The sequence below is a fragment of the Oncorhynchus tshawytscha genome, linkage group LG32, assembly GCF_018296145.1.
Source record: "Oncorhynchus tshawytscha isolate Ot180627B linkage group LG32, Otsh_v2.0, whole genome shotgun sequence".
In the NCBI taxonomy this organism is placed as follows: Eukaryota; Metazoa; Chordata; class Actinopteri; order Salmoniformes; family Salmonidae; genus Oncorhynchus; species Oncorhynchus tshawytscha.
The window spans coordinates 1191337-1200045 of record NC_056460.1 but is presented as its reverse complement, the minus strand read 5'-3'; positions in this window follow the sequence as shown (position 1 = coordinate 1200045).

Genomic DNA, 8709 nt, shown 5'->3' with positions numbered 1-8709 from the left:
CCACTCAGCCCAAGACTTAGGGGAGAGGCTCGAGGTCCTTAGATGAAGCTCGACTGTGAATTGTATGAGTTGATGCTTCTGCTGATGTAGTCACGAGCTGAGGAGGGTATCGCCACAGCCTCGGGGATGTCTCGCGGACCATCAACCATGATCACTTCGTGCTTCCCCTTTAGAACAGTCGAAGTCAGCACCATGGTCACCACGTACATGATGTAGATTATGATGTTGAACACTGCGATAGCGCACTCCATGTTATGCAACCTTTGGGCGTCGCTGATCATAGGTTGGTAAAGCAGCTCCATGCAGCCCGAGATCACGGCCATGAACAGCTCGATGTTCATCATGATGAGGCACGCCATCACGGTCCTGGTGCTCTTGACGGACTCCGGACGCTTGTAGAAGCCATCAGAGTCGTCCATTTTTTGTTTGCTCTTGGAGGCGAAGTAGCTGAGCACGATGCTCACCACCATGGCAAGACAGCCAAGCGTGACGAGGGCAATCCCCGAGTGGATGTATGCGTACTCGTACTCGGGTCTGCCTTCGGAATGGGACGACTGCTGCGAGTCTGAGGTCGGCCTGCCTGCGGTCCTTGTACCGTGCTTGTTGTTGATGAAGTACAGAATGTTGTTGGGGATGGTAAGAAACCCCACGGTGAGAGATGTGATGACGGCGATGGAGGCTCCCAGCTTGCCCCTGAAACGGGCAGCGCTCAGTATGGGGCCGTTCGGGACCCCTAACCTTCTGTTGTTAAACAGGTCCTTGCTCGCTGAGATGAGAGACTCGAAGTCTCCCATGATTGGTTTCTTGCGATTCATATCTCTCAGAGGGGATCCCTGGGGCCTTGTTCCCCCACTTCTGCTTTCAACCTCCTTACTTACTGACGTTGCAATAGTACGGGTACCTTAGCCGTGCCACTTCTGTTTCTCACAAAGGGACAGGGTTATCACAGCAACCTAACAATCCCATAACATTTAATACAATGAAGCTCCGGGACCCTGTGATCGAGTTCCGGGGCCACGGTGGTGCGATGTGTGCCAAGTCTACAGCCGACCACCGTTGGTATAAGGTTAAGGGTATCACCAGAACCTTGGCGTCTACCATGTGCTGCAGGAAGCGCTCAACGGGCCACAACATGATAAGCATGGATCTGTTCACAAGGGTTGTGCAGGACCTGAACGCCAACCCAGAGAGCTCGCTGGAGTGGCTGCCTGAGTACCTAAGAAACCTTAACGCGCCCGAGTGCACCGGAGACTCGGACCTGGTGGCCGTGCTGACGGCCTGTGGCCGCGAGGGCATTACTATGAGGCTAGACAACAAGAGCTACCACGAGGATCGAGACATGCACATGTCCACCTTCGGAGAGCTGCTGTTTGACAGTCCAGACAATCGCCTACCCGAGCTTCAGTGTAGGGAACTGGCCTCAAGTGAGAATAGGTTCCGAGTGCTCTGCGACATCGCCGCTGACGAAGAATACCTGCTGCCGATGACTCGAAAGCAACACAACTCATTCGAGGTCATTCTGGATAAGCAAGGCAATGTCAACTTTAAGGAACAAGTAGCTATGTACCTGTACCTAGGCGGGATCAGGGGATCTCTCTACCGCACCTTCCTGTCTAGGTTCTTCGAGTGTAACGCCCGGGACAGATTGGATCATTTGGGACAAATTGTAGAGAAAGGCTGTCGTGTCACTACAAAGACGGTCTGTTACATCTTCGAAACGCTATGCCCCACATCTGACGAGAGTCCACTAGCCGTCTCCGAGTCGGAGACTCCCCCATCCACCGGTGAGAAGAGGGAGATCTCGTGTCTGCAGGGGGACGGTGTCCCCGAGCTCTACCTAGACCGCGGCGCAGAATATAGCGTGGTCCTGGGCAAAGAACAGAAACATGTCATGAATGGTCTCAAGCGTTTGAGTAATGCGTACATGAACGGGATGGTACCCAGGGGCAGTTACGGCCGTTTCTTGAGGATGAACAGAGCGGGTCGGCACTTTTTCCTGCGCGTGAAAAGCGATGTAATGGGAGACGAGACGAAGCGAACTGAAAAGCTGTTCTTCATGGCGCTGTGCGGGACCGATTATAATATAGTTCCGATGGGACTGGGGATTAAGAGATTGATGACCAGAGTGGTAACCAACTATAAATCCTTTTCCGCTTGGTGCAAAGAGCTGAAGAGTATGCTCTGGAGCGTCGGTGGTGCTTCTTCTCAGGACTGCGACTATTACAACATGGGCATGAGGCTGGCCGGTTTCACAAAGGTCCCAGCGATGATCAAGACTAAGTACTGGACCGAGGTGAATTGCCGATTAATGGCCAAGACCATGAAATACGTATGCGAACTGTGGACCCTGAAGAGACCGAGACCCGGATCCGAGTACGGCTTCTCTGTGCGTGACGGTGTAGTCGGCTTTGCATGCGAGGACTCACTCGACTCACTGCTCGTATACACCTCAGGACAATATACATGTGAGGTGACGAATGGGGTATTGGCATCGATGATGTCTATGATTTGATATAAAGACGGCAAGGCTATGGGACTGGGGATCTTGAGTCCCTGATTGGGAGACCAGCCCTGACCACCGTCAGCTGGAATGTGCATTCTGTAACCAAAAAATATTCTAAAAATAAATACCATTTGAAGCTTTTGGTCACAATGAAAGATAAACAACTTGTTTAGCTCTAGCCAGCTAGTGTCGTTCCACCAAGTCAGTATTTCTAAAATGTCTGACCCCTCCTGAGGGTGGTGAGCTGTCAGACCTAGATTTAGGCCTGAGGGGTCAAACATAGCACATATTTATGTCAAACCACCACCGAAGACACACCGAAGACCAAGCTAATTTCCATAGCCAAATTCAACAAAATATGCAATCACCGTGTGCAGGATTAAACCTAAAATAATTTCAGGAAATCTTCATCAGATGACAGTAATATAACATGTTACACAGTACATTTATGTTTTTTCAATAATATGCTATATATATCCAGGTTTACAATGATGTTCAAAAAAATGCTACTCAAATGTCCGGAGAAATGTTAGCTCCGCCATATGCCGTCAGCTAACATGGAATTAAACTTAGACTAAACAATGCATGTTCTACATATATTAGAAAGATACACTTCTTCTAAATGCAATCGCTGTGTTACATTTAGTACTTTAACGGGATACAGATTTCGCACCTTCACTAGGCTATAATATGAGTGGCGCTCAGGAATTAGCATTTTGGCTCCTCTACTTGAGTCCACAGAAACCCATAATAAACACATAAATATTCCCTTACCTTTGCTGTTCTTCCATCAGAAGACCTGGAAGGGTTTATACTTACCAAAAACAGCTTTAGTTTGGAAGTCTGTGTCTTTCGGTGATCAAACACGACATATTTCGGTTGAAATGCAGTCCGGAGCCGTCCCGAAGTGGGAGACGCACCATCCACGTGAAATTACCCGACTAAACTTGTCAAACTATGTTCAGAACACAGCGCAGCATGTTGCGTGGTCCTGGGCAAAGAACAGGACATGTCAGAATGGTCTCACGCGTTTTTGCATCACCCAGGGGCAGAACGGCCGATGAGGATAGACCTGTTTTCCTCGCGTGACCGAAACTGGGAGGCCCGCGAACAAAACTGTTCTCGTGAGCGCGCAATTATCACAATGAGATGGGCCCCATTGAAAGCAGACATCGCTGAAGAGATGCAAAACTGTTCCCAGGACTGTAGGTGCTTGGGAAGGGTGGGCTGCGGACGTCAAAGTTGGGCCAACTTTTATGATGACAAGAGAGAGTTTGGGAGAATGAGTGCCCTGAGAGTTCTGCTTTACATAGAGACATAATTTAAACGGTTTTAGAAGCTTTAGAGTGTTTTCTATTCAATAATAATTTTTATATGCATATATTAGCAATTTTTGACAGATTTTTTTTCTGTTTACTATGGGCACGCAATCACCCCAAAGGGGGCAGTAATCAGCCCTATCTTTAACAGGTCCTAAGGTCCAGTCCTAAGGTGTATGTGATCTGTACAAGGTGTTTGCTGTGTACAATAAACTATATACCCTGGTCTGTCTCTTGAGTGATTTATGTGGCATAGTGTTTCCAGCACTTCTCATTTCAACAGGATGAGTTCTAGGGCTTGTAATTACATCGCATCCTGGAACTTCATGCGGGTCCATGTCCCATATCTTCAGTGCGCGAGCTAGGGCCCCAGTGAGGACCAGAGCAGTATTTATATGTTGAAAGACCTTTCCTACTTGGGATATGTTGACATAAGATAACCTGTCTGTGCTATGTGTTTTATTATATGCTTCAGGAGCATTGAACGTATATGACAAGCATAGAGACCTATGTGTAGTGAACGATTTGAAATGGGTACATTGCACGAGACAGGTCTTTTCACGTGAACATGTTTATTCCCTTTGTAATACACAGATACACATCATGCTTTGGTAAAGGACTCGGGAGTAAATGGCAAACACAGGGACACACACAGGTCTGTTCACTTCAAGGTGTTTATTTCATTGTGTAATAGAGCTGATAAACATCATGATTTGGTAAAGGAGTCAATGTTCTATGCAAACACAAACACATCTTTCATACACATGACCGGAACGTTGTCAATGCCAAACACATGCATGTTAAAAGAAGACACTACCAAGGAGATGAAATGCCGGGAACGTTCAGGGATGGAAGTGTCTTTGCAAATGTGTTCCAGTTGCTTAGTCATAGCATGGGTGTGCCTGGAATGCATCCTCAAATCCTCATATTCTTCGGGGAGCAGTTGATCATACATCATCAGTACGTCTAGTGCAGACATGATATCCGTAATCCTCCGGTGGTAAGAAGGTAGCTGAGTCATGACCCATAGATCTCTGACCTTATCACCAAGCTCAGAGCGCACTCTGTCTGTCAATTCCACGGCCGGAGGATCTTTCCTGACTGAAACAAACACACAAATAGTTATCTTTAAGCACAAATGATAACACAGGCCTTGATTTCACTCTACATGGGGGTTGTACTCACCGAACCGGCCCTGTGGTCCGCGCTCTTTCAGGTCATCACATAAGAGGGGATCCAGTTCATGTAATATCTTGAGGAATCTCTCTGCCCGTTCCTCGGTCTTGAGGTAGTGTTCTATGACCTTGCGCATCATCTTAACACGATTCATATTACTGTGATACGAACTGAGTAGATCTGTAACATCTGGGTCTTTTCTAAGGAGCTTATCCGAGAAACTGCTGAAGCACACATGTCTCTCAGCTATGTCGTGCTTGTAACTCGTCAATAACTGGCAATACATTGTACAGAGAGAGGTTGTGAATAGTGCAACTGTGGTGCTGTGTATATATGGTAACTCTGAACCTCTTTTGGAACCATTAAGGTCCTAGTTTTGAGGAATAGGCCCTGGGTGAATGCATGGTCCCCATTTGGAGACATTACCCATTGTTGGATAACTGACCCTAGGATGGATAACTGAGCACCATGTGTTCATTGAGAGGGTATCTACTCAGGGCTCATGTATCCAAAGTAGGACCATGTGTCCAACCACTGTTAAGGGAAGTCACTAAGCGGAGTTTCCAGCAGTGGTTGTGAATATGAAATATATAAAATAGATATGAAAGTAATATCGATATCGGGTTGAAAATGTCCCTTTAGGGTGCGGAAACTGTTGCCTTGGGTGTGAGAGTATGTCCCCTCAGCTACATTGCATTTCATAACTGACCAAAGACCTAGATACCTACACACATCAAGGACACTAGCTAGGTTGCTTTTCATATAACCTCTGATGGTACGTGAATATACAACAACTGGAGACGTATCTTTGTATATGTTATTTATTTTTGCTACAGACATGTATATACTATTTCAAAGGTGCAGATATGTTGGTTAACAATCATCTCTCATAATAGGATCTCCCAGGGTCCCTAGTGGAACTGTGACTATTCGACACTTCCCAAGGCCCGTAGTTGACCAACTGCGGTGTATTGTGTTGATGTGCAATTCAATGTCACACAGGTGCACAGAGCCAGCTTAATAAGTCGAGGGGTTCCCAGCAGTATCATCAGCGTTGCAACGTCCAAGGTGATACACCACAGGTTTATGTAAAGACTCTACAAAAACAAACATGTCGTCTGAACCTGGTTTCTTGATGTGTAATTCTATGAAATGTTTGTTGATTTCAACCCCAGGGTCGCATTTGTGATACCACAGATGCACAGAGTCTGCCTTGTTAAGTAGTAAAGTGGTTCTTCCCGAACCGTCAACCTTGGTCCAGTTTACCACCAATTCCGTCTGCGTCGAGACCACCAAAGGAACACCCGCGGCGTTGTCCATGAGCTCAATGAGTGTGGATGCAGACATGGCTGTCCTCTGGCCGATGATGAGCTGTGAACACGGTGTGCCACCCCTTTCGAATCGCGAGGAATAATGTGTCAAGAAGCACAATACCCAATTATTCAGATAGTAGTGACAAGTGTAATAATAGACTGCTTGTAGATGTGGAAAGAACGAGCCATGTAGTTAGCCTAAGACCGTTATAGGGAGTACATGTGGCTGATGTCCATTCCATGTAACAGAATATTTTCCTTGCTCATGAATAGTCCGTGTAGATAGGCCCTGGTTGGATAGTAAACGCTACGAGATGTTACGAGCAAGGTGGACTATCCTGTTTGGGTGGAAGAGGAATGGAACAAATTCAAATCAAGAGACAGAGTCCGGTTTTGGTATATGCACATTTACTATTTGAGGACGATAGCCATGTTTGGAAACAATTGAAACACAGATACCATAGCAATAGCGTCCTGGTGCACTATTCACCATGTATATCCATTCAATAGATAATACAATGACACAAGGCTGACACAGAGTTATACATTTAAACAGCAGTTTCGGTTTCTATCCACAGGTCTGTGTCTGCATCCCATTTCACAGGTGGTACATGCACAGTGTCAATCCTATTGCGTCTCCGTTGCATTGAACAGAGACAACAGCATATGACACAACAAAGTGTCAAAAAGTAGCCAAATTCACTGTAGGGTATGTATAGTTCATTTGTGTGTATATTACCCAATGTTCGGATACAATGTTCCCCGCATAGCCTCAACAAGGGTTGATGGAGTTAGCCATGGTTTGCTAGATCAACACTTCATATATGACCTACCGTTGGAAAGTGAATGTTGTTAGTGGCGTGACAGTCTAAGTGCAAGTGTGGGATGTTAACACTGTATACAATAGCTATCTGTGGCACACCCGTAGTCTCATTGGAGTAGCTCGAGCTGTAGACATGTCTGTCTCTTCCGACAAGGACACCAGTCTCCTGGAAAACTCAGGGTCATGTCCAGAGTCACATTGGATGCGAAATGTCTTCGGATACAACATAGCACATGCGGAAAGGTACATAATAAACTGTAGTTATGCGGACATGGACACTATCAAGACCGCTCTGGACAAGTGTCCTTTTTTCCGCATGTGTGACCAGAGGGATGTGGCTAACATTCGGATTCTGAGATGCCCGGACGGTGCCTGGCTGCCTCACAACTGTCCATGTAATCTTATGCCTGATATCAAGGTGTATGATGAGGACTTTTGCCTCACTGTGGAAAGCACGTCTACTCCCCAACCAAACTATCCAGCGAGAAGCATAAAGTCTCGAGATGACCTATTCACTATAGAGATTGATCTATTGTACGGATCTCCTGGGGTTCGTGTACTCAATGTCCGAAAGACGGCTTTAACGCCTAGAACATTGATAGTGGTGGTGGATCCCAAGATGACCATAAGGGAATCTTTAAAGAATGACGGTCGGTTCAGCTCAGAAGTACTCGAAGGACGCTACACTCACCTCGGGGCTACAGCGGTCGTGGATAGACTACAAAGGCCCAAACTGTTCCCAGGGGACATACCCGGTAAGGTTCTGGAACGTAATGCTGAGTATGCTATATACACCAAAGCACCTAAAGGTCTTAGGATTGGTCTTCAGAGTTCTAGGCGTCGCAAGCGAACCTCTCCAGCAATGTAACGCTCCCTTGACGATGTTCTCAGCCATTGCCGGCTAACTGAAATGAGAGAGTCTACAAAGGGACTAGTGGCCTGTCCTCATAGAACATATATTTGCTATGGGCCATACATGTCCCCCAACTGCCTGTGTGCCATGATAGATGTCTATGTTACCAACCATAATGCCCTGTGATGTATGAAACACAATAAAGTTCCCCTTTGTGTGACTTCAGTGTGTATATGTCTCTGCTTGCTTGGTGCCACCATAGCAATAGGGTATGCTACATCAGAACTGCCCTGGTTCATTTCTGTGTCTATGCATTGATAAAAGTTGGATCCTTTATCCTGTGTTTATTAAAGGAGCCTTGGTCAGGTACACGACCTATGTTCGGATCAATTTTGTTTGGATAGATGAGTCACGGTACTAAGTGGGGATTGTACCAGGGCTAGCACTGTATATAATGGACATTTGTTCTAGGCCTGTAGTAACTCCCCCTGATCTCCCCCTGTGGCCATGTCTATCTCTTCCAACAACGCAACCGGTCTCCTTTCAAGCTCTGGGTCATGGGCAGAATCAAATTTGAAGCGAAAGGTCTTCCTATACCAAGTAGGAGATATGAACCGTTGCACAATAGCGTGTCATTATAAAGGCCTGGAGACTATCAAGAATGCCCTGGACAAGTGTCCTTTATTCTGCATGTTGGAGAACAAGTATGTAGATAACGTTCG